Raw genomic sequence first — 26,985 nt, forward strand, 5'->3', positions numbered from 1 at the left:
AATATACAGTATTTGTTTTTCTCTTTCAGACTTACTTCACTCTGTAGGACACTCCCTAGGTCCATCCACGTCTCTACACATGACCCAATTTCGTTCCTTTTTATGGTTGAGTAATATTCCATTGTATATATGTACCTTCTTTATCCACTCCTCTGTTGATGGACATTTAGGTTAAAGCAACATAATTTTTTATGTCCGCATTTTACTTCACAGGATGCTGTCATTTTTCATCTCATAGGACTGTGATGTAAGCAAGGGAGATATTTCCTAATCTACCGTACTAATGAGGTGACTTTTCTCCTAAGCTACCAACGTCCTCCTCATAGTCAAGTCCAAGGGCCTTCTCTAGTTCTCCGTCTTTCCTGATGTCCTTTTACATTATGGACTAACCCTCCTTCTTTTTTTTTTTTTATTTTTTTAAATTTTTTTGTGGTATGCGGGCCTCTCACTGTTGTGGCCTCTCCCGTTGCGGGGCACAGGCTCCGGACGCGCAGGCTCAGCGGCCACGGCTCACGGGCCCAGCCGCTCCGCGGCATGTGGGATCTTCCCGGACCGGGGCACGAACCCGTGTCCCCTGAATCAGCAGGCGGATTCTCCACCACTGCGCCACCAGGGAAGCCCTAACCCTCCTTCTTGAAACTTCTCCCTTTTTGGCTTATATGACACTGCTCTTATATCACTACCCTTAAACTTGGGAAAAGTGGAATCAGAAGAGCATGCAGGATGATTGTAGGGGTTGAAATAGTGACTACTTATGGAGGACCAACCCCAAATGTCGGTATTCTGGAACCTGGAAAGATGAGAGATGATGGGGGAGATGATTCTATGATAAGACACAACAGGTGAGTTACCATGTGGAGAATAGTATACAATTCAGCATATCTAAATTCATGGGTAAAACTCGTCTACCATAATTTAATATTGTAGGTTACAAGGCCCACCTCTTAAAGTATGAGTGTACTCATTTTGGGACAAATTAAAAAAAAATACTAAGTCCTACATTTAACATCTTGGAGGGGGAAAAAAAAAAGCAAGGAAGGGCCATCCCATGCCAATTGTCTTTAGATATATGACAGGCTATTGTGTGAAAGGGCAGGTGGTCTTATTCTGAACCATAACTGGATCCAGGGAGTACAAGTTAAAGAATATATATATTGATATATACAGAATTTTCCAAAGATGAACTGAGCTTGCCCAGGAGGGTGTGGATTTCCCACCCTGGAAGGTACTCAAGCAACAAATGTAAGTTGTGTGATTACATGGCAGGCACAGTGTAAAGGAATTCAAGCAAGGGTACTTAAACTACATGACCTAAAATTTCTAGCGTTGCGAGTCTGTTTTCCTTCCTTTCCAACAGACCGATCTCCCTGCTCCACCCCCTGAAATGTCTTTGTCAGCATTTCCCCTCTGCTTATCCTGGGAGTTTTGTACTCAACCCTTTGAGTTTTTCCATTCTACGCTGACTGCCCCAGGGAGGCCATCCTGGACCACAAGTTCAGGCATTGCTCCTAGACTTGTGACTTTAAAATATTAATCTCCAAAACCAACCGTTGCCCCTCCAACAGCAAGAAACCTCAGCCGGTTCTTACTGGTTCCTGCATCTCACCATCTCCAAAACAGCTTCTCTTCCCAAACACGCCATTCCATCAACGTCAACGTCCCGTTCTATTGCTTGCCTTTGTTTGGAGCCTTTCAGGGACTTCATACTCTAAATTCAAATGATCAATGTGCCAATAATTTTTCTCCCTTAGTGTCTTGGTTTTTTAAATTATTTTCCTCTTTTCATCCTCATTGCCATTGCTCTGGTAGTTTTAATTGTCACCAGATACACAAACTGTCTTCAAGCCTTTGCTCCTTCCAAATCATTCTTTAAACATACAGTTATTCGGATCCTCTTAAAATACTGCCATTGTTCAAGAACCGTATCATCAATCAAATAAAAGCCAAATCACTTCACCTGGTTTTCAGCTGACCTTCCATAATTTGGATTTACCTTACCCATCCTGCCGTATTGCCTCTTAATCCCTAACATACAGGCATAGCAGCACGTTACAGAATTTACCAGCTGAGAAGCTATGAGTTTCGCCACACATAACTTACCACTGTGCCAAGATCTTGATTCCTCTCCATTTAGAGGGCATTTTAAGGGTCTGGGTGTGTTGTCCATTAATCCCAGTTAACTCACAAATGTTACCACGTTCTGCGCATGTCATGATGTAGTAAGTGTTGGGAAATACCGGTGTGGTTTTTAATAGTACAAACACCAGTAGAACCCTACTTTTGCCGGTCTATGTCTGTTACCTCACTTAATCTCTGGTATTTTCAAGTTCCTCACCAATAAAATAGGAAAGTAGCAGTGTCTACTTCATAGGCTTGTTTATAAGAATGAAGTTAATGAAGTGTCAATAACAGTTAAATACTATTTTTGAACAAATTAACGCTCAGATGTTTATTTCCTCAGCCTATTGCGTTCTGCGGCTGTGCTTCTGGGAATCTTCTCCAATATGATCCCAAACCCTAGAGACCCTATTTCTTGATCACACTTCATTTAAATTTAAGCTGCCCTAAGACTCACATCCTTCATGAAATAGACTCTAGCTCTTCTTTCCCTACAGTGTTTGAGGTGTCATTGTTCTTAGCACAGATACAGATCCGGTCTTTGCTGTTTGTTGATTCATCTATGCAAGTTCTGCTATTATGAGCTGAATAAATTCCTGTTTATTAATTTTGAGGGTCAGGATCTTCTTTGTATGGACAGAATAGCAGGATATTAAGAGTAATTTCAGCGATGAGAGTGTTAAAAAGTCAAGGTGAAGATGGCTGATTTCTAGACCGCAAATGGATTGGGAATGCTATACTTTAAACTACTGTTTAAGCATGTACAGACCAAAAGAGACAGCCGAGGTTAGTGAGATGATTTATCAATTCTCAGAAGACGTTACCAACTACCAGTGTTTTGTTTATGTTTCGGGAAAACTCACTTATAATGAAAGTGAGAAATGTATGACCCTTACAAGTACCATGCACTCTTTATTTGCATTTGAGGAACTAAACTGAGGTGTACCAGTTTCACACCCTCTCTGAGAATCAGAGGAAGTCAAGCAAACCGCTCTGCCGTAGAAAGGAGAAGTAACTCATTTAATAAACAGAGACGACGGTAGGCAGTATTTAATATTAGTCTTACCAGCAGCTGTTTCCAGCAACTCTTATGATATGGAGCCAGAGTATATCTTTAGAATTAAAAGAAAAAGGCCTGCAAATCAGGTTTCTAAGATTTCCCTACGGAGACGAAGATAAGTCTTACGAGCTACCATTCAACCTGAGATTTAAAATATTTTGAAAACGTCTATTAAAGGTACCATTATGACATAGAAATAAAAATATTTTGTAGAGAGCTGATACAATTTTTATGATCATAAGGCTGGTCATTCTGAATCTACAGTCTTTTTAACATCTACAGATGAGTGACAGCTGTTTACACACAAGTGACTTTTTAAAGTGTTTTGTTTTCTCAAAGGAATATTTTCAACTCGAAAAACCTGGTATATACCATGACTTCCTGAGTTTGATTTCATGCCCTAATTTGTCACCACTGACTTGGTCAAAACCTCAGACCATCTGCACAGAGCTGCAGGGAAGGATCAACAACAAAGGCAGAAACATAGCAACATCCCTGGTTCCTCACTGGGTCCTGGGGCAAATCCACAGTCACAGCTAATCAGCCGCGTCTTCTTCCCGTCGGATACCACACGACGGAAAACAGTGGAGAAGAACATAGCGATCACTTGTGCCAATGATGGAAGCAGAGGAAGCCGAGGCTTATTTGAGTTCATAGGTGGTACTTGGGTTAGGTGAGCTGCAGTGGCTTGGTAAGATGCTATCTGAATTGCTCCCCTTGCAGCCCTATCCCCTCTGGGGATGGTTCGAACCTATTGATCCCAGGAGTTTAAACCCTGATTGGGATCGAAGGTTGCCATAAGAACTCCCCTATTAGTGGCTAGCCTAGTGATTCAATCTCATAGTGGGCTAGGTCCTCTTGGAGGGCTTTCTGAGACGTCTCCATGGGTGCATGGAGTACGTGGGATTTCCTCCCCTGTGTGTTGGCATGTGTAGCCCCAGGAGTCCCAGCCCCAAGTGTACCCAACAACAGGATAGATCCTTCTCATTAGTCTTAGTATCAGCTCAGATGGTCCAACTCCTCCAAGTCAGGCGAGATCAAAGGATGGGTTCTGCCCTATGGGATAACCCCTCCTTTGTTAGCCATCACCTTGCTTCCCCGTTCACGCTCTGTTGGTGGGTTCAGACAGAGCACGGTCTACGTCTGAGTAGAGCAATGGATTTTCCCCAATGGTGCTTACCTTTCCAGATCCTACCTTATAATTCTGGTGACATATAGATGAGTTAATAGGTAATAAACATTGAATAAATATCCTGAGGTAATGATTCTCTCTACACTCTCACAAGTCACCAGCATTCATTTTATGTCAGCTTTGAGACCTTTCTGTGTGTGTTCGTAAGATGGACAAAACTGAACTAGAGACATTTCTAAGCAGAAACTCTTAAAGTTGTCAGGCTCAGTTTTTATTAGCTGCATACATTGAAGTGAAAAGGAAAAACAAAAGGACAGATAACACACACTCATTTGCTTTCTGTGTAGATATAACCAAAGAAATATAATTGGTCAGATGCAGAATAGGGCTTTTGTACATGCATAATAACAGAGCTATCAGAAAACTTATCATTATAATTTTTTAGTCGTTTTACTTTTCTGCATGTGGCAGAGATTCTTCATTCAACTTGATTTTGTGATAGCACTTTTTTGCGATTGCTTACTGTTTGAATCTTTGTAACCTCATCCTCAACCATGACTTCTTTCTGGTTTTGTCTATTCACTAATCTTATCTGGTGGAGCATTACTTCAAAGGAAGTCTCAAGTTTCCATGCATAACTGACAAAGAAGGTAATTTATTTACAGATAACCAGGAATGCACTGAATGAACTAAAAATATGCCTCCGCGTATAAATTCTCCTACATAGGCAAGCGAGTGTCTTGGCAAACTATTGATGTTTTATAGCAGCTCCAGCCACCTTGAGTGAACACTGGGCATTCTTGATTCATTTATTCACATATTCCTTTATTTGTTTATTTATTCACGTAATCTTTCTCTCACCAAATAATCTGTTGCCTGTGTGCAAGGTAATACGAGGTGCTGAGATAAATGCAAAGATGAGTAAGTCTCAGTCTTTGTCCTTCAAGGAGCTTATACTTTGACACTTTATACATTGGACACCTGCACAAGTAGCGGGAACCCCAGTCACCGTGTGATGTATGCCATATCAAATGCTGTGCAAGGCAGGGACAGAGAATGCGTAGGCTGGGGGTGGGGGGAGGGTGGTTGGACCCTAATGGAAGATGTTTATAGGAACTGGAATTGGGGCCTGGGGAGAATGTTTGGCGGATGGAGATGGAAGTTGGTAGAATACTCCAGACATAGAAGATCCTTTCGGTGAATGCCTAGAAGTAGGAATCACCAGGTAATCGGGTCAAGTATGAGGCTAAGTTTGAAAGGAACATGAAAGTTTGGGTAGGATTGTATTGGGATGTCCTGCTGACAAATTAAGATTGTGGAGAGCCTAAAATACATTTCCTTCATCTAGCGCCAACATTTACACACACACACACACACACACACACACACACACACACACACACACAGAGGCATGCACATAAAAAGTTTTAACTATCAATATATTCAGTTGGAGGGGGAACTCAATAAAGAATTGGATTAAGAAAGATGAATCTGCCTGTGTAACCTCAGAGATTAGAAAGACAAAGAAGAGGATATTACAATCGTCCAAATCAACAGTAACAAGAACACGCACTAGTGTAATCGTCGCGACAATGAGGAAAGATGACGGGAGATACTGAATCAGTAAAGTTGGTGGGAGGTAGACACGAACTTGGGAAGAGGAACAGGGAAGAGCTGTGCAAGGAGAGGAAAGGACTGGCTACACTGACTTCAGGGTTTTAATTAAAACTATGATACAGAGATTGGATCAAAAACAAGGCCCTCCTGTAGAGCACAGGGAACTATATTCAGTGTCCTGTGATAAACCATAACGGAAAAGGACATGAAAAAGAATACGTATGTGTATAAGTGAGTCACTTTGCTGTACACCCGAAACTAACACAACATTGTAAATCAACTAGACTCCAACAAAATAAAGCAAAAAGCTTCTCCGGACAGAGGCTCAAGATTAACCTACTTACAGGGCCTCTGAGCGTTTGTTTGTCACCACAAGCACCACTTGGAAACGATAACGGTCATAATTTAATTTTTAACTTAGTTACACTGTATGGGGAGGGTCATTTTGCAAAGCAGAAGGAAGTAGTTCCATACATTCTCATAGATGCAGTTTTCTTGGATTTGAGATATTTCAATGAATAAACATATTTGAAAGATGTTTTTCCAAATAGCAACAGAATTACCTATAACAAATAATTAGTTCCAACAAGTCTATTTGAAATAGACTTTTTTCCAATTAGCAGTAGAACAGCCAAGAGGTTTCTAAATATTAAGCCCAGAATTTTACCTTCTCTCTTCTCTGTGCATTAAAGAAAAAGACACAGCCTGTTGCTCATATTACATGTCAGCTATAAATCATCAGAAACCAAAACCAACTGGGAATTCATCATGATAGCCATCTCCTCTTGATTTTATTTATCTTGCTTTATGTATAGTGCAACACCACGCTTGAGGTTTTCATTTTGCACTTGCATTTTTCACTTCTGTAGTTTGTGCATGAAAAAGAAATGTTCTACTTTACCTTTCATTAAACCCCATGTTGAAGTTACACATTTAAAAACTTTTAATTGTTTCTATCTTCACATAAAGACAGCTGCTTCAAAGACATAACAATAAGGCAGAGAGAACAGGAAAGAGAAATGTTACTGCTTTTTATTTTCAAATTATATTTTCATTTTCAAACAGCATCTTAATGTGTATAATCTCTAAGGAAGTACATAGTGAATATAAACTGCTAGTAGCTTCAGTTTGATTTCATACAAATAGGATTTTACTTGAGTCTAACTATAACAGCGTTAACTATTATAGAAGATTACATATCTATTGTATATATACCCACATATACATATGTTATAAACGTAAATGTATATGTTTCAGTCCCTAAGGAATATTCACAGTATATCAATGAACCAAACTGATGCAGGGTTTGCTGATTTCCACGCTCGATCCCTTAATGGCATTTCACAAAAAGTAAGGGAATCAAACAGCTGCAAATGGAACAAAAGGCGTCTGCCTCATTGCTGCAACATATTATTGTGATAACTACAGGAAAATTAATCTGCAGCTAACTAACCACTGGCAAAGGTATGAAGAGGCTACATAAGCTAAACTCACTTGTGAGCCTTGTTTCGGCACAGAGTAGAATTTGGGCTAAGATAGCTCCCAAGGGATGTTGAAGGCTGGGGCTTCATAGGTGGGAATTCGGTACGAATGCTCTTTTAGCCGAGTGGTTTCAACCTGTGCTTATACTTTGTCATGTTGGTTCATTGTGGGGAAGGTGAGTCGGGGTGGTGAGGAAGAAGAAGCATATTCGCTTTTTATCCTATTCTTCAAAGGCTCTTCTTAAGGGAATCTAAGATGATTCTACCTCAGCCTTTTCTCTTCTTCACAAATGATATATTGTGTATAGCGGACCATGCAAAATGATCAGAAATATATGAGCCATGAATTTTAGGATACATCACTGTATTTCTTATAAAATCAATAGGCTCTTGCAAGGGCACACTTTAAGACTAAAATAAAATGTAAATGAGACACAACAAAGTAAAACCAAGCATGGCATCATTTAAAAAATCACCCTTGTAACCATGTGCCAATCATTACATATCATCATGGGAAAGTGAAGTTGTTACACGAGAGAGGATTGATCTTGAGCTATTTCTAAAGAAAAAGTGGAGGCTTCCAGTGGACACGGACATTTGCTTCTCTGACATTCTTTTTCCCACTAATACTGAGTGTCTAGGGAGCTTTGGAGTTGGAGAAGCCTCCTCTCAGGTGCTCATCTTGAGCAGCTCTCTAGTTGCTTGATAAGGCCTTAGCCCTGTTTCCGACGCCCCTTGACTGTCAAAGAAAGTGGCACACGTTGCTTACACGCAGGTGGCCGAGGATGCCATCCACTATATTGAAATGTTCTCATTATAAGGAAAGAAGTTTTGTTCCGTCATTCTTTACTAGCAAAAGCTGGGTTTCATCTGAACGCTCTGTTTGCTTTTCCGTGAATCCTGTTTCTTTCTCTGCTCTGACCACCGTGCCTATGAAAATTAAACTTGTAGTAAATCTCCATATATGAATTTTGGTGGATTTAGTAGTTTTCTACCCTTCTTTTCATGTGTCCTGATTTTCTCAGTTTCCTATTTTATCCATTTTGAGTGTATCTGTGTGTACACACACACACACACATATACACACGTATACCTATATACACACACACATATATATATACATGAAAAAGGGGTCAAACAATTTAGAAAGGACATAGAAAAGTTTCATATACAAACACGTATCATCTCCTTTACTGGCTTTGCGTTTTGCTGTCTCTTATGCGTGACTTACATTGGAATCCTTCTCCTTACCCTCCCTAGCACGCTATGCTCAACCCATGGGGGCATGAACACACCCTATTGCAATCGTCTGTTTTCTCCTCTGCAGCCTCTGCTCCAGTGGTTCCCAGACACGAGCCTGCATCAGACTCACACCGAGGGCCGGGGCCAGTGAAACGAGGGGCTGGGCCCCCTCCCAGGGCTTCTGATTCGGTATGTGTAAGTTGGGACCCAACAGTTTGCATGTCGAACAGATTCCCACATGGTTCTGATGCTATGGGTGCAGGGACTATCCTTTGGGACCCATGGATTTAGCTGGGTTTTATTTCCTATCCTGTCATGTGTAAGTGAATTGCAACTAGACGAGAAATTTGAGGTTTCATCAAAGATGAAAACCGTAAAAGACAATTGTATCTTTTATTTCCTCCAATCAAGCTGTCACGTTTGGGAACCCCTGTCCCAAACGGTTTCAGGAGCCAAGAGGAAATTATTTGTACCCGTCGTTCACCCCAGGGTCCATTCTACTGAGTCCAGATCACAGACCTGCCACCAAGTGGGCTGCTACCCGAAGTAGGTTTCTTATGACACACGTGTCTTCTGGGGGTCAATTTGTTCACCCAAGATTGAGCTGGAAATCAGTGATTCTCAGCCCGGACGGTGCATGAAAGTCATCTAGGATGCTTTTATACACGTGCCTGTGCTGAGACATCACTTCCAGAGGGATCTGGATGAAGCCCTGGCAGCAACTTTTTTTTTTTTTTTTTTAATTTCCCAGGTGAGTCTAATGTGTAGCCCAGACTGAGAACCACTGGGTGAGGTGAGCTCTCTAGGTCTTTCCAGCTCTACCTGGTAGGATTTTGAGGCTCTCAAGTGCTGATTGGAACCAGGACTTCTCAATCATGGGACATTTTGACAGTGTATATGACTTCTATTTCATTCTAGTTATTAGTTTTTCTTTCTTTCCTCCTCCTTAATTTTCTCCCTTGGTACTGGCTGAGAGTGTGGCACAACACCTTAGTTAACACCCTCGGAGAGCTCTGAGCGAGCCTAAACCCCAACAAGAACAAAGTGGTGCAACTTCGGTAGAAAATAGGGAGGTTTTGATTATTATTTATTAGATAACCATGAAGGAAAGAGGAAAGTTTTTAGTCTAATGTCTAAAGTAAAGGCCACATCCAAGAAGCTACCCAAACCCAGGACTCTGGGATTATAGCATCTTCAGTTTGCAAAAACATGCAAGTGAGTGGAGGGGAGACAAGAGTCCTCTGGAACAGAGGCGGGAGGAAGGTCATGGTGCTGAGTTTGAGACTCTCAGAGTCCTATGAATGGAAGGCAACTCACTGAGGCTGCTCCAGGGGCATTTTAATTTCTGAACCGAATTAGACACTGTATTGAAATTTACCTATGTCTGAGGATGGTTGCAGAAGAATTGAAATGAATATATAACTACTCTGCAACAGTTACAAGGAAGATGAGAACTCAAATATGGTGATTAGGAATGGAGGAAATGCTCAAGCTATAAATACATTCTTAGAGACAAATCATGATATGGTAGCAAGAAGCACTGTACCCAATATTCATCAGCATATGTACACAGGGTTCATTTCTTGTTTGCATAAATATATGAATATATAGGTTTTAAAAGGAATTTACGTGACAGAAAGAAGAGAGAGGAGGAGACCTTCAAGATGGCAGAAGAGGGCTTCCCTGGTGGTGCAGTGGTTGAGAGTCCACCTGCCGATGCAGGGGACGCGGGTTCGTGCCCCGGTCTGGGAGGATCCCACGTGCCGCGGAGCGGCTGGGCCCGTGAGCCGTGGCCGCTGAGCCTGCGCGTCCGGAGCCTGTGCTCCGCAACGGGAGAGGCCACAGCAGTGAGAGGCCCGCATACCGCGCCCCCCCCCAAAAAGATGGCGGAAGAGTAAGACGTGGAGATCACCTTCCTCCCCAGAAATACATCAGAAATACATCTACATGTGCAACAACTCCTACAGAACACCTACTGAACGCTGGCAGAAGACCTCAGACTTCCCAAAAGGGTGCGCGAGGAGAGGGGATTCTGAGCGCCGCCTAAATGAGTTCCAGAGATGGGCGCGAGCCGGGGCTATCAGCGTGGACCCCAGAGACGGGCATGAGATGCTAAGGCCGCTGCTGCCTCCACCAAGAGGCCTGTGTGCGAGCACAGGTCACTCTCCGCACCTCCCCTCCCGGGAGCCTGTACAGCCCGCCACTGCCGGAGTCCCGGGATCCAGGGACAGCTTCCCCGGCAGAACGCGCGGCGCGCCTCAGGCTGGTGCAACGTCACGCCGCCTCTGACGTCACGGACTTGCCCCGCATCTGTTCCCCTCCCTCCCCCGGCCTGAGTGAGCAGAGCCCCTGAATCAGCGGTTCCTTTAACCCCGTCCTGTCTGAGCAAAGAGCAGACGCCCTCAGGCACCTACATGCAGAGGCGGGGCCAAGTCCAAAGCTGAACCCCAGGAGCTTTGCGAACAAAGAGGAGAGGGGGAGGTCTCTCCCAGCAGCCTCAGAAGCAGCGGATTAAAGCTCCACCATCAACTTGATGTACCTGCATCTGTGGAAAACCTGAATAGACAGCGAATCATCCCAAATTGAGGCAGTGGACTTTGGGAGCAACTGTAGACTTGGAGTTTGCTTTCTGCAAATAATTTGTTTCTAGTTTTATGTTTATCTATAGTACTTACAGTTTAATTTCCTTGGTATATTTGTTTATTAATTTCGTTGCTCTCTTCCTTTTTTTAATATGTAGGTATATATATATTTTTCCTTTTGCTTTTTTTTTGTGTGTGTGTATGCTTCTTTGTGTGATTTTGCCTGTATAGCTTTGCTTTTACCATTTGTCCTAGGGTTCTGTCGGTCCGTTTTTTTTTTTTTGTATACTTTATAGTGCTTATTATCATTGGTTGATTTGTTTTTTGTTTTGGTTGCCCTCTTCTTTCCTTCTCTTTTTTTAAATTACTTTTTTTTTTTTTTTTCTGCGGTACACGGGCCTCCCAGTGCTGTGGCCTCTCCCGTTGTAGAGTACAGGCTCCGGATGCACAGGCCCAGTGGCCATGGCTCACGGGCCCAGCTCCTCCGTGCCATGTGGGATCTTCCCAGACCGGAGCACGAACCCGTGTCCCCTGCATCAGACTCTCAACCACTGCGCCACCAGGGAAGCCTTAATTAATTTTTAATTATTTTTAATTCTTAATAATCTTGTCTTATTTTAATAATTTTATTTTCTTCCTTCCTTCCTTTCTCCCTTTTCTTCTGAGCCATGTGGTGGACACAGTCTTGGTGCTCCAGCCAGGTGTCAGGCCTGTGCCTCTGACAGGGGAGAGCCGAGTTCAGGACATTGATCCAACACAGTCTTCCAGGCTCCATATAATATCAAACGGCAAAAGCACTCCCAGAGATCTCCATCTCAATGCTAAGATCCAGTTCCACTCAATGACCATCAAGCTGCAGTGGTGGACACCCTATGCCAAACAACTAGCAAGACAGGAACACAGCCCATTAGCAGAGATGCTGCCTAAAATCATAATAAGGTCACAGACAACCAAAAACACACCATGAGATGCAGTGCTGCCCATGAGAAAGACAAGATCCAACCTTATCCACCAGAACACAGGCACCAGTCCCCTCCAAGAGGAAGCCTACACAACCCACTGAACCAACCTTATTCACTGGGGACAGACACCAAAAACAAAGGGAACTACAAACCTGCAGCCTGCGAAAAGGAGACCCCAAACACAGTAAGTTAAGCAAAATGAGAAGACAGAGAAATACATAGTAGATGAAGGAGCAAGGTAAAAACCCTCCAGACCAAACAAATGAACAGGAAATAGGCAGTCTACCTGAAAAAGAATTCAGAATAATGATACTAAAGATGATGCAAAATCTTGGAAATAGAAAGAAGAAAATACAAGAAACATTTCACAAGGACCTAGAAAAACTAAAGAGCAATCAAACAATGATGAACAACACAATAAATGAAATGAAAAATTCTCTAGAAGGAATCGATAGCAGAATAACTGAGGCAGAAGAATGGATAAGTGACCTGGAAGATACAATAGTGGAAATAACTACCACAGGGCAGAATAAAGAAAAAAGAATGAAAAAAATTGAGGACAGTCTCAGAGACCCCTGGGGCAACTTTAAATGCACCAACATTTCAATTATACAGGCCCCAGAAGAAGAGGAGAAAAAGAAAGGGACTGAGAAAATATTTGAAGAGATTATAGTTGAAAACTTCCCTAACATGGGAAGGAAATAGTCAATCAAGTCCAGGAAGCACACAGAGTCCCATACAGGATAAATCCAAGGAGAAATGCCAAGACACATTAATCAAACTATCAAAAATTAAATACAAAGAAAAAATATTGAAAGCAGCAAGGGAAAAACAACAAATAACATAAAAGGGAATCCCCATAAAGTTAACAGTTGACCTTGCAGGAGAAACTCCGCAAGCCAGAAGGGAGTGGCAGGACACATTTAAAGTGATGAAAGGGAAAAACCTACAACCAAGATTACTCTACCCAGCAAGGATCTCATTCAGATTCAATGGAGAAATTAAAACCTCTACAGACAAGAAAAAGCTAACAGAATTCACACCACCAAACCAGCTTTACAACAAACGTTAAAGGAACTTCTCTAGGCAGGAAACAGGAGAGAAGGAAAAGACCTACCAAAACAAACCCAAAACAATTAAGAAAATGGTAATAGGAACATACATATCGATAATTATCTTAAATGTAAATGGATTAAATGCTCCAACCAAAAGACATAGACTGGCTGAATGGATACAAAAACAAGACCTGTATATATGCTGTCTACAAGAGACCCACTTCAGACCTAGGGACACATACAGACTGAAAGTGAGGGGATGGAAAAGATATTCCATGCAAATGGAAATCAAAGGAAAGCCTGAGTAGCAATTCTCACATCAGACAACATAGCCTTTAAAATAAAGACTGTTACAAGAGACAAAGAAGGACACTACATAATGATCAAGGGATCAATCCAAGAAGATATAATTGTAAATATTTATGCACCCCACATAGGAGCACCTCAATACATAAGGCAAATGCTAACAGCCATAAAAGGGGAAATCGACAGTAACACTATCATAGTAGGGGAATTTAACACCCTACTTTCATCAATGGACAAATCATGCAAAATGAAAATAAATAAGGAAATACAAGCTTTAAATGGTACATTAAACAAGATGGACTTATTTGATATTTACATGACAGTGCATCCAAAAATAACAGAATACACTTTCTTCTCAAGTGCTTATGGAACATTCTCCAGGATAGAACATATCTTAGGTCACAAATCAAGCATTGGTAAATTTAAGAAAATTGAAATCATATCAAGTATCTTTCCAACAACAACGCTATGAGACTAGATACGAATTACAGGTTAAAAACTGTAAAAAATACAAATACATGGAGGTTAAACAACACACTAATAAATAACCAAGAGATAACTGAAGAAATCAAAGAGAAAATAAAAAATACTTAGAAACAAATGACAATGAAAACATGACAACCCAAAACCTATGGGATTCAGCGAAAGCAGTTCTAAGAGGGAAGTTTATAGCAATACAGTCCTACCTCAAGAAACAAGAAACATCTCACACAAACAACCTAACCTTACAGCTAAAGCAATTAGAGAAAGAAGAACAAAAAACCCCCCAAAGTTAGCAGAAGGAAAGAAATCATAAAGATCACATCAGAAATAAATGAAAAAGAAATGAAGGAAACAATAGCAAAGATCAATAAAACTAAAAGCTGGTTGTCTGAGAAGATAAACAAAATTGATAAACCATTAGCCAGACTCATCAAGAAAAAAAGGGAGAAGACTCAAATCAATAGAATTAGAAATGAAAAAGAAGTAACAACTGACACTGCAGAAATGCAAAGCATCATGAGAGATGACTACCAGCAACTATATGCCAATAAAATGGACAACCTGGAAAAAATGGACAAATTCTTAGAAAAGCACAACCTGCCGAGACTGAACCAGGAAGAAATAGAAAATATAAACAGATGAATCACAAGCACTGAAATTGAGACTGTGGTTAAAATCATCCAACAAACAAAAGCCCAGGACCAGATGGCTTCACAGGCGAATTCTATCAAACATTTAGAAAAGAGCTAACACCTATCTTTCTTAAACTCTTTCAAAATACAGCAGAGGGATGAACTTCCCGAACTCATTGTACGAGGCCACCATCACCCTGATACCAAAACCAGACAAAGATGTCACAGAGAAAAAATGCTGACCAATATCACTGATGAACACAGAAGCAAAAATCCTCAACAAAATACTAGCAAATAGAATCCAGTAGCACATTAAAAGGATCATACACCATGATCAAGTGGGGTTTATTCCAGGAATGCAAGGATTCTTCAAGATATGCAAATCAATCAGTGTGATACACCATATTAACAAATTGAAGGATAAAAACCATATGATCATCTCAATAGATGCAGAAAAAGATTTTGACAAAGTTCAATACCCATTTATGATAAAAACCCTCCAGAAAGTAGGCATAGAGGGAACTTGCCTCAACATAATGAAGGCCATATATGACAAACCCAACGCCAACATCGGTCTCAATGATCAAAAATTGAAACCATTTCCTCTAAGATCAGGAAAAAGACAAGGTTACCCACTCTCACCACTATTATTCAACATAGTTTTGGAAGTTTTAGCCACAGCAATCAGGGATGAAAAAGAAACAAAAGGAATCCAAATCAGAAAGGAAGAAGTAAAGCTGTCACTGTTTGCAGATGATATGATACTAGACATAGAGAATCCTAAAGATGTTACGAGAAAACTACTAGAGCAAATCCATGAATTTGGTAAAGTAGCAGGATACAAAATTAATGCACAGAAATTTCTGGCATTCCTATACACTAATGATGAAAAATCTGAAAGAGAAATTAAGAAAACACTCCCATTTACCACTGCAACCAAAGGAATAAAATACCTAGGAATAAACCTACCTAAGGAGAGAAAAGACCTATATGGAGAAAATTATAAGACACTGATGAAAGAAATTAAACATGACACAAACAGATGGAGAGATATACCATGTTCTTGGATTGGAAGAATCAACACTGAAAATGACTCTACTACCCAAAGGAATCTACAGATTCAATGCAATCCCTATGAAACCACCAATGGCATTTTTCACAGAACTAGAACAAAAAACTTCACAATTTGTATGGAAACACAAAAGACCCCGAATAGCCAAAGCAAACTTGAGAAAGAAAAACAGAGCTGGAGGAATCAGCCTCCCTGACTTCAGACTATACTACAAAGCTACAGTTATGAAGACAGCATGGTACTGGCACAAAAACAGAAATATAGATCAATGGAACAGGACAGAAAGACCAGAGATAAACCCACACACATATGGTCACCTTATTTTTGATAAAGTAGGCAAGAATATACAATGGAGGAAAGACAGCCTCTTCAGTAAGTGGTGCTGGGAAAACTGGACAGCTACATGTAAAAGAATGAAATTAGAACACTTCCTAATACCAGACACAAAACTAAACTTCAAATGGATTAAAGACCTAAATGTAAGGCTAGACACTATAAAACTCTTCGAGGAAAACATAGGCAGAACACTCTATGACATAAATTACAGCAAGACCTTTTTAAATTCACCTCCTAGAGAATTGGAAATAAAACCAAAAATAAACAAATGGGGCCAAATGAAACTTAAAAGTTTTGCATAGCAAAGTAAAACATAAACAAAAGGACAACCCTCAGAATAGGAGAAAATATTTGCAAATGAAGAAACTGACAAAGGATTAATCTCTCAAATTTACAAGCAGCCCATACAGCTCAATATCAAAAAAACAAACAACCCATCCAAAAATGGGCAGAAGACCTAAATAGACATTTCTCCAAAGAAGATATACAGATTGCCAACAAACACATGAAAGGATGTGCGACATCACTAATCATTAGAGAAATGCAAATCAAAACTACACTGAGGTTTCACCTCACACCGGTCAGAATGGCCACCATCAAAAAATCTACAAACAATAAATGCTGGAGAGGGTGTGGAGAAAAGGGAACCCTCTTGCACTGTTGGTGGGAATGTAAATTGTTACAGCTACTATGGAGAACAGTAGGGAGGTTCCTTAAAAAACTAAAAATAGAACTACCATACAACCCAGCAATCCCACTACTGGGCACATACCCTGAGAAAACCATAATTCAAGAAGAGTCATGTACCAAAACGTTCATTGCAGCTCTATTTACGATAGCCAGGACATGGAAGCAACCTAAGTGTCCATCAACAGATGAATGGATAAAGAAGATGTGGCACATATATACAATGGAATATTACTCAGCCATAAAAAGAAACGAAATTGGGTTATTTGTAGTGAGGTGGACAGACCTAGAGACTGTCATACAGAGTGAAGTGATTCAGAAAGATAAAAACAAACACCATATGCTAACACGTATATATGGAATCTAAAAAAGAAAAAAATGGTTCTAATGCACCTAAGGGCAGGACAGGAATGAAGACACAGAAGTAGAGAATGGACTTGAGGACACGGCGAGGGGAGGGTAAGCTGGGATGAAGTGAGAGAATAGCATTTACATATATACACTAGCAAATGTAAAATAGATGGCTAGTGGGAAGCAGCCACATAGCACAGAGAGATCAGCTCGGTGCTTTGTGACCACCTAGAGAGGTGGGATAGGGAGAGTGGGAGGGAGGTACAAGAGGGAGGGGATATGGGGATATATGTATACGTAGAGCTGATTCACTTTGTTATAAAGCAGAAACTAACACACCATTTTAAAGCAATTATACTCCAATAAAGATTTTTTTTTTTAAAAGGAGAGAGGGTGTTTTTCTTTTCTTTTTTTTTTTTTTTGCATATTGTCAAACAGATATAAGTTCATTAGAGAAGGGATATAGTTCAAAATAACTATAATCCTGAACACATATTGCTCTTAAATTAGAAGTAGATAAACTTGATCTAATCGCTATTCCTTCTCACTCAGTATTTTGCACTTTGCTATGATTGGGCATTTAACAATCATGGAAATTACCAAAGAAAAGATAAATGTAGCACAGTATAAACAGCTTTGTAATATGTAGATATTGACTTTTACCTCTGAAGGAGCTTTGTACTTCTATGTACCTTTGCCTGAAGTTTTCTGAGGTTGGAAAATTTCTGCTTGATTCAAATCTACTTTAAGACGTTTTTATAAGCAGAAAAAATTCCAGTTTTTTCTCTTTTTTCCTTTCTAATGTACTACTTGTTACATGATTTGCCTACAGAATACATGTTCTTTCCAAAAATCAGAGTTACTTGGTTAGCCAAATTAGAAGGGAATGAATCAACCCGCTTGGTTTTGGTCATGTAAGATAATTTAACAGTCAAGACAATCAGTATTATTGATGACACTGTCATTCCATCCCTGGAAATATTATCTCCCAATTCAGAACAATTAGAAAAAAGCCTGCATGCCTTTAAAAGATAGGAAAAAAAGATATAAATTGCCATTTCTGCTAGCCTTTCAAGTTTTTTTCTTATATGTTTCTTGTGACTGTGTGTGTGTGTATATCTATATCTATATCTATATATCTCAGTGCCTTCATTTATTGTTTTTGTTCATTCAAAATACAAAGTACTGAGCTAAATGCTGAAATTCTATGTGAAATCACACCAAACATTTATAATATTAAAATGTGGTGTCATCAATGTTTATCTTTTTGAGAACCTTCACTCTGTGAAATAAAGTAGCATTATGTATATCTGAATTTTTGTCAAGGACTGCAATGCATTCAATTATTCACTTGGAGGAAAGATATTAGTTTAAAACATTGTATTAGACTAGCAATGCACCTATTTGCAACACACATCCATTTTTCTCATTTTTGATCACATAAATGAAGAGAGGGCCACCTCACCTTTCGCAGCCTGCCTGCTCCAAGTAGCGAGAAAGCAAGAATTGAAAGTGAGACCTTGTGACTCTGTGTCGGGTCACCCTGAGTAACTCATCTCTGGAGGATCACCAGCAATGTTCATGCCTGTATTTCCTACCAACTCAGCCGTTATTAAAATGAACAGGAGAAAGGTTGTTATTAATTCCTACAAGACTCAGCAAAACAAAGGCAAAGGCATAAGGAAGACAATAAATTCGTGAACTTCCTTAAGAGTCTGTTACCTCTTGGAAATGAATGCTTCTCTTTAGGTCACTTTGGATAAACTTTCTCACCTGAATGTCAGAGACGGTGAACGGCTTATCTTTTACTCATGGAATGGACGTTGACAAAGAATGTCAGTTTCATTTTTTTATAGAAAAACTAATAGAAGTAATAGAATAAGTAACAAAAGTAAAAAAAAAAAAAATCTACTACTGAGTGAATATAAATCTAGGACTAACAAATAGAAAATAGAAGGACACAGGCTATTAACTATTACGAAGAATGCTTTCACAGTTAGAGGCTCTGGAAGGAAAGAGGCTCCCAGGAAATGATATGTCCAAGGAAGAGATAATGTAACCAAGCAGAAGCCTATGTGGGCTTCTGGGGATGGACCCCTCCACCATATCCTCTGCTGTAGCTCCTCTCTGAAATACTTGGATAACAGTATCTGATGCACATTTCCTGAGTTGTTTTACAGATGCTAAAACCACCACCAAATGGAAGAAATTAATTACTTGACAACCATGAGCACATAGCCCCCAGACCTACTGGCACTAAAGGTTGATAATGTTAACCCCCCGTGACACCACCCTGTGACCTCATCACCAACCAATCAGAGAATTGCGCATGAGCTGATCACATACCCTGTGACCTCACCGCCAACCAATCAGAGAACTGCGCATGAGCTGATCACATACCCTGTGACCCACTCCCTCACCTTGACTTTAAAAATGCTTTGCTGAAACCCACTGAGGAGTTCGGGTTTTGAGCACTGGCTGCCCCGGACTCCTTGCTTGGTGTCTGCAATAAACGCTGCACTTTTCTTCATCACAACCTGGTGTGAGTAGATTGGCTTTACTGTGTGAAGAAGAGTGGACCCAAGTTTGGTTCGGTAACAATAGATAATAAGAGCGCTGATATTCAAGGATCCTCAGAGAGCAAACTGGAAAGCGACCTGGATGGTGCATGAATCTATGAACCCAGTCTTCCCAGTGACCATGATAATTGCCTATAAGGGGAAGGTAAAGAGAAATATGTTTTTTCCTCTAAATACATATTGAGAGAAAAACTACTCAGTGAAATGTTATTTTGCTTTAAAAATCTTAGCTTGTAAAGCATATTTATCTTAAGTTTTTAAATTTCAAACTGTAAATGTGAAGTGTGTCCCTGGGGACACATAGGGATAAATACATGAAACTGTGCTAAGTGTGAAACCTGGCTATTTCCTGATGTCACTTCTTTAGGTCCCTGTTCAATTGCCCGCCTTTGGTCATATCTGCATTTAAACGATGAGCTGCAAAGGGAAATTGCACTTCCTGCAGCTGTGGCCCCATAAACTCAGTTATGAGTCTCAGCAGCGCTTTCAATGTGCTCTTCTCTCTTGTTATTCTTAGCACTGCCAGACTTAGAAAAAATATACAGGATGCCCAGTAAAATTTGAATTTCAGATAAACAACGAATACTTTTTACTGTAGGAGTGTGCCCCAGTGACAAACTATTTGTTGTTTATCTGAAATTCAAATTTCCCTGGATGTTTGACCCTGCAGAACTCCCTCATTCTACAAGGCCATAAAAAGAAAATTTTATAATCTGTAGATCTGCATTTGTTCACATCTACCGTTTCCTTGTTCTCTTCTATTGGAAAGAAAGACATACCTATTTTCCTCACCACAGTGATCCTTCTATTCTGGGCTCTGGGTCCCATCCTTTTCTACCTTCCCTGTGGGACCTCAATAAATAAGCAATACCCCAGTTTCCTGCATCTTCAACTTCTCTGAGCCCAAGGGTTCTCTAAATAAAAAGCACAAACAGGCCCCCCGATTCCTCTCTCCCTCCACCTGGTCTCTTCTCTCTTTCCTTCACACACTCCAGGGTTTCCACCTGCTCCTTGTCCTTTCCCAGGGCCATTAAATGTTGCTGTTCCATGGGGTTCTCTGTGCCCTCATCCTCTCAGTTTGCAGTTTTCTATGGGAGATCTCGCCAATCACCACCTATCGGCTCAAGACTTCCTAGTCTTCACCTAAAGTCGCAACGCCACTTCTGACCTCTAGACCTATGTATGTCTCTTTGATATCTCTCTTTGGATGTTTGTTTTGTGCCTCAAACTATCATGTCGGAAACTGAACTCCTCTCCTTTTCTGCTTCTCAGTGTGTTCTCTCCACAGGAAATGGTACTAGAATCTACCTAGTTTTCTAAATCAGAAACTTGAGACCACATCTATAGGTACTTAATCATCAAGTCCTGTTTGATTTACTTTCAAAATACTTTTAAAAAATCCATCTACTTCTTTTTATTCTCACGGCCTCCACCAGCTCTTTCCTGAGACACCACGCTGGCTTTCTAACCGGGTTCATTCAGCTTCCGTCTTGCCCTTCCTATCTGTTTTCCAAGCGTAGCTTGAGTGTTCTTCCAAAACACAGAAGTGACGGTGTTGTTCTTTTACTTAAAAGTCTACGGAAACGTCCCCTTGTCATTGGAACGCTGTCCAAACTCCTAACTGTAGCGATAAAGACCCCGTGGTTGGCTCGCACCCCCTCCCTCCTGCTCCCCGAGGGGCTACAGGGAAATCCTTTTCCCCCAAATCACTCATCTCTACGTGCTCACTTGCACCATATCCTTTTCCTAAAACAGGTTATCTCTTCTCTTTGCTTCTCTTTGGATTGTTCTTTAATTATTAGTTCCACAGGGAAACCTGCTTTATTCTACTAGATCAGTATGCACCTTTAGCTTTGTTTATTCATGGATTTTTTTTTTTTTTTTTTTTTTTTTACATTTGCCTGTTTGATTATTTGTCTTACCACCTGGAATATAAGTTAATTAGGGGTGAGACTATTACTGCATTTTCCACTGGATTTCCAGCTTCTAGGACCTAGCTCTGATACAGAGTAAATTCCCAAGGAAGAGTTGCTCAATGTGTGAATGAATAAGTGGGCACACAGATATGATGACAGCGATAAGAAAAAGGTCCATTTTAAGCACAATTTTCGTAGGAGCTCAGGCCTATGATTCAAAAATAATCTAAATCAATTTTCTAAACCCCAGTGCTTTGTCAAGAAGCATGATTCTGTTGCTTTTGAAAGGCAGTCTTCTGCTATGAACGCTTGGAGTTTTAGAAATTTTCTGTCTCTACTTTCCATTACCCAGATCAAAATTATTGCAACAATTAAACAAGTCAACATATAGACTATTTTTATCATTTTCTCATCCAATTTGCCTCAAAATTTTTTCTTAATGAAGGTGAAGGCTAGAGAAAAGTAACATAAAGTATACTTTCAAGTCCACCATCCAACCCAAGATAGATCTACAACATTACCAGGAATTATGATTTACTTTTGGGCTCTTCCTGTTTTAAGGAAACCATTGAAAGAATTCAATATTCCCTCTGTCACCCAGTTCCCGTTATAGTACCCATGTTTTTTGCAAGTCTCCTCTCTTAGGTTTCACTGATTACAAAGCCGTTCCGAAAGTTCTATGTGAGCCATTGCTAAATTCCGAAGTTACTCTGAGTACTGCCTAGGGCACAGAATAGGGGTGAGACACGAGTCCTACCTTCAAGGAGCTTGCTGTGTAGAGAAAAGGGAACCAACACTCTTGAAACCACTAAAAAAATGACTGAATACTAAAGACGTGATATTGAGAATAAAGGTTATGGGAATTGTAAGAAGGAAAATGTCACCATGGACCAGAAAACTTTGGAAAAGCTTCATGGAAGAGGATAAAAATGAGAAAGCATATCTAAATATGGGCATTTGGAGAGGAAGAGAAAGACATTTAGGAAGGAAAGAACGCATTTGATGGTGGTTGAACACTACTGTTTTTTTTTAAATTGAAGTATAGTTGATTTACAATGTTGCGTTAATTTCTGCTGTACAGCAAAGTAATTCAGTTATACATACATATATATATATTCTTTTAAATATTATTTTCCATTATGGTTTATCCCAGAGCATTGAATATACTTCACTGTGCTGTACAGTAGGACCTTGTACTGTATTGTTTGTTTGTTTGTTTTTTCCTGCTCATAATTCTTTTCCCACTTCTTCTGGTACTAGTGCTGTTCTTTTTGGTGTTGGCGTGTTCTTTCCCCAATTCGTAAGGTTCTGAAGGGGTTGCCCATAGCCACATCTTAAACGCAGCCTTCCACCCAAGGACTGGGTCCAAGCATAATGACCCATGCCCATGGATGTGACCTAAGGCAGGCGAATTCTACTCCTTCTCTGGGATTTCATGTAACTGCTTGAAGAGAACATTTCCCTTTACTGTCAAGCCACTGCTGGTAAAATGTAAGCCTGCCGCTGTCTCTGTCCACAACGTTTCTTCCCTCTGCTGTACAGAGGAAGCTTGTCTGCAGTCAGAGAAAATAAGAACCACACAGAGAAGGCGAGAGAGTGAGGGAACCACACTGCTTGACTCTCTGGAGGCCCCAAGGGCATCTGTGTGCCCGGATTTTCTATTTCTGTGGCTAAGACATCAAGCTCACTTGAACTGGTTTCAGGCAATCTTAACCTGAGAGACGAGTCCTGACCAAAACAGGGGGTAAACGGTGGATGTGGCGAGAGAACAGACGTGTGGAGTCGAGTCACAAGGGGATGCTGGTAACGGGAGAGAAGACCCAGATCGGAGCGGTATCTGGAGGAAGTGACAGAACTTGGTTGGGACCGGATATACCCAATGAGCAGGAAACATAGTCAGAACTGGAAATCCAGGGGATCTGTGAACTCGCTGACAGAAGTGGGCTTAGATGGGATGAGGAAGTGTGTCTGAAGGGAAACAATAGTCAAACCATGACAGCTGAGTTCCTGTTAAAGTTGGGACTTGGTCAGCCTACGGTTTTAGCTTGATGGCCTGTCCCACGCCGGTACGACAGCATGAAATACAGGAAAGCGATCTGATGTGGTGCTTTTTGTGTCAGCACTCGGCAGAGGACGACCGAAGACTAATTACGCTTCCCAGACTCAGCCTTTCCCTGGGGACTCTGTAGCATCGAACAGCGGTTCTCAAAACGTGGTCCCTGGATCAGCTGCCTCTGCATCGCTTGGGAATGTTTTAGAAACGCGAAGTCATGGGCCCAGCCCCAGAGGAAGTGCATCAGGATCTCCGGGGGTGGGGACAGCGGTCTGCCTTTTACAGGCCCCATAGCTGATACTGATATCCACTAGCTGCTCGCGAAGAATATTCTTTACATGGGACTCCTCTGCAGGAGAGGTAATCCACCACTTACTGCTATGATTTCACATAGGAAGAATGACTGCCTTCAAAAAATTTATTTTCCCGAAATCTATTCCATCAGAAACTGTATGTTGAGGATGTGCTATCTACCAGGCACTGTTCCAGGCACTTTTGGACACCGCAGGGAGCAAATGTGATACCGTCAATCACAAAAATACATAGATGTCGGCAATTAAAAATTATGCTATGGTAACTGAATCACAATGCTGTCCACCCGAAACTAACACAACATTGTAAATCAACTACATTCCAAACAAATAAAATTTTAAAAAATGATGCTATGGAAGTGAAGGGGACCTGAGTGTCGGTTAGAGGATCACAAAAGTTTCCCTAAAGAAATGACATTTAAATCAAGAAAGAATGACCAGGAGTTAGCCTGGGGCAGGGCGGAGCAGTTAAGGTGAAGGCATCCCAGGCCCTGGAAGGGACAGGCCTGGCTCTTTCAGAGACCCGAAGACAGACCGGCACGAGTAGGTCATTGTTAATGACGCGGTCAAAGCTGGTCAGCTAGATCATGCAGGGCCTTGTGAATCCTATCACAGATTTTGAACTTGCCACTGACGGCAACTAAGAGGCCACCCACAAGTTTCACGCGTGAGCTAACGTGAGTTTTTTAATGTAAATGTTCTATAAAAAAAAAAGGCAAAACCTTTCCTGCTCCACAAGCGTGGGTGTGACAGCATGATGATTTAAATTCCCTCTAAGTTACAGGAAGGTAATAGAGAAACTTTCTCTGTGTGAGGCTTCGGTGAGGGTCAAGAGTGGGCAGTGTCCCTGTGGGACTGAATGCCAGGGAGAAAAAAGGAAGAAGGGCTTAGGAGCTCCTTCGGCTTTGTGGTTGTAGCTGAGACTCAACCCGCCTGTCCACGTCAAGTGGCAGGAGAACGACTTTATCCTCCTCCCATACGCAGGGGACCCCGGTGCCGGGGCTGGGTCCATACAGAGGCTTTTCTCCTACATACGGTCTCATATAGAGACTGCATTCACTTTCCAGGCATCTCAGTCGCCTCCCTGAGAATGATACCCAAATCTATATGTCCTCCGTGACCTTGAGATTTTCATTTTTAATATCTTGATGCGATTGCCCTGTGCTCTTACACCACGTTCATGACCACTGCAAACATGCATCTGTTTAGTGTTGGTCTGTGTACATAGTTCACTGCTGCTTGAAAAATCACACAGACCCAGCCTTGACGGCCCTCCTGCACTTCAGTGGCGTGACTCACGTTCTCTGCTCAACAGCCGACCCTGGGACGTCACCGTCGCCACAAATAGGTGGCCTGCAATTAAACTCCTCGTGTCTTTCCCTAGCCAACTGGCCTCTGACCTCTTCTGCCTCTGTCAGTAACACCGGCTTTTACTACCTGCCGGCTTCCAAGGTCTGGAGTCTTTCTCCACTTCTTTGTCTTCCGGCCTCACCGACTGCAAGCGCTAAGACTGCATCTGGTGACCTGGGGGGTGGGGGTGGGGATTCTGCTCACCTGGGGGGGATGCAAATGCCTGCGGGTCGTGTGCTCCTCCCTTTCATTCCTCTTTACCATCCTCATCCTACTCACCCCGAAGCGGGCTGCTTCCACCACATCACCACTCCTTCTCCTCAATCTAGCTCCCTTTCCAGGACATTATTGGCGTCCCTGTGACTACTCCTACATGTTGTTCTTCATCAAGCCTATTTGATTTAGCAAAGGCTTTCTACATTATTTTTTACAGCGGAATCTTCTTTTTTTTTCCTTAAAGGAATGTGATATAGAACCCCAACCCTCTGCTTAAAGATGGGCTAATGGGAGCACCATTGCCTTGATCTGTCCTTGGCAGCCTCTTTGGCAACCAGAGGCTCAGCAAGGCAGTTTGAAAACAGGGATGCACGGAACAGAGTTAAGCTCCTGGGAAGGATATGCAAGTTTTCTTCACAATGTCTTTTAAAGAGATATTCTAGTTATCCACCTGTGCAAACCTTCTAACCTAGTCACACAGTTCACAAAGAGTTCCCGGGTGCACAGTGGCACTGCCTAGTCCCTGCCTGGGCCCTGCCTTGAGGGCCTGGATGCGGGCCGTGCATCTCTGCCAGGCTAACTTCTCCTTTTCTCAGCCCCAATCCCACCTCTCAAGGGGTTCCTGGATTATGTCAGCTCTCAGCAATTTTTCTTTCTTCAAATTCCTCTTCTTCAACTCACCCTGTGCTATCTTGAACATTCATCTTTTCGGGTATACATCTGATTTCTTCCATTAGAAAATAGGCCACTTAAGGGAAGAATCAAGGCTTTCTGTCACTTTATCCTCAGCTCCCAGTATAATATACGGCTCACAGGATTTGCTTAGTGGGTGTATTTTGACGATAACCCACAGTAAGAAATGGTAACTACAGGTCCATCGATCTCACTTTCATTAATAGAAGTCTATGTTAAATATTCTGTCTTTGAAAATGTTCCTCCAGAGCAGTGCTTTTAACTTCAAAGAGCCAGCCGCTATGACTTTAATTACAAGCATTACTTTTTTCTCCAATTACCATTAAGCCTACAACTAGCTTTTCCGACTCTCTTTCATTAAATTACTTTGGAAGTAGGTTTGGTGAATGACCACAGATGTTTGTGATTGCGGAGTTCTTCATCTAGACTAGAGACAGTGTTCTGTCCATCCCCAGACATTTTAGCCAAGTCACACTTAAATCATAGTCAAAAGATCACAAGAAACTTACTCGTATTCGTATCTAAGTCAAATGGTGTCGCTTCTGTTTTAAACCACTTATCGTGTTTTACAGGGCCCTCTCCACCTCTCTAGCCTCAGCTCCACCACCCACCCCTCCCCGCCCGCGCCCCCCACCCCGCCCGCCCCCGGCAGCAGCATCCAGCTCTCAGTTCCCTGGAGCCCTGCTGGCAGGCTGCCTGGACGGCCTTCCCTGCTCTCTCCTTGATCAATTCCTGTCATGCTTGAGCCTCT

The 26,985-nt window shown here is 41.5% G+C and overlaps 1 protein-coding gene across 4 annotated transcripts in view; it reads right to left on the reverse strand.

The window, feature by feature from the left end:
• The window catches only part of MARCHF1 (membrane associated ring-CH-type finger 1), an 820,299-nt gene that overhangs the window by 60,323 nt on the left and 732,991 nt on the right, over positions 1-26,985 (reverse strand). The window lies entirely within an intron of this gene.

This window comes from Kogia breviceps, chromosome 6, assembly GCF_026419965.1.
Source record: "Kogia breviceps isolate mKogBre1 chromosome 6, mKogBre1 haplotype 1, whole genome shotgun sequence".
NCBI lineage: Eukaryota > Metazoa > Chordata > Mammalia > Artiodactyla > Physeteridae > Kogia > Kogia breviceps.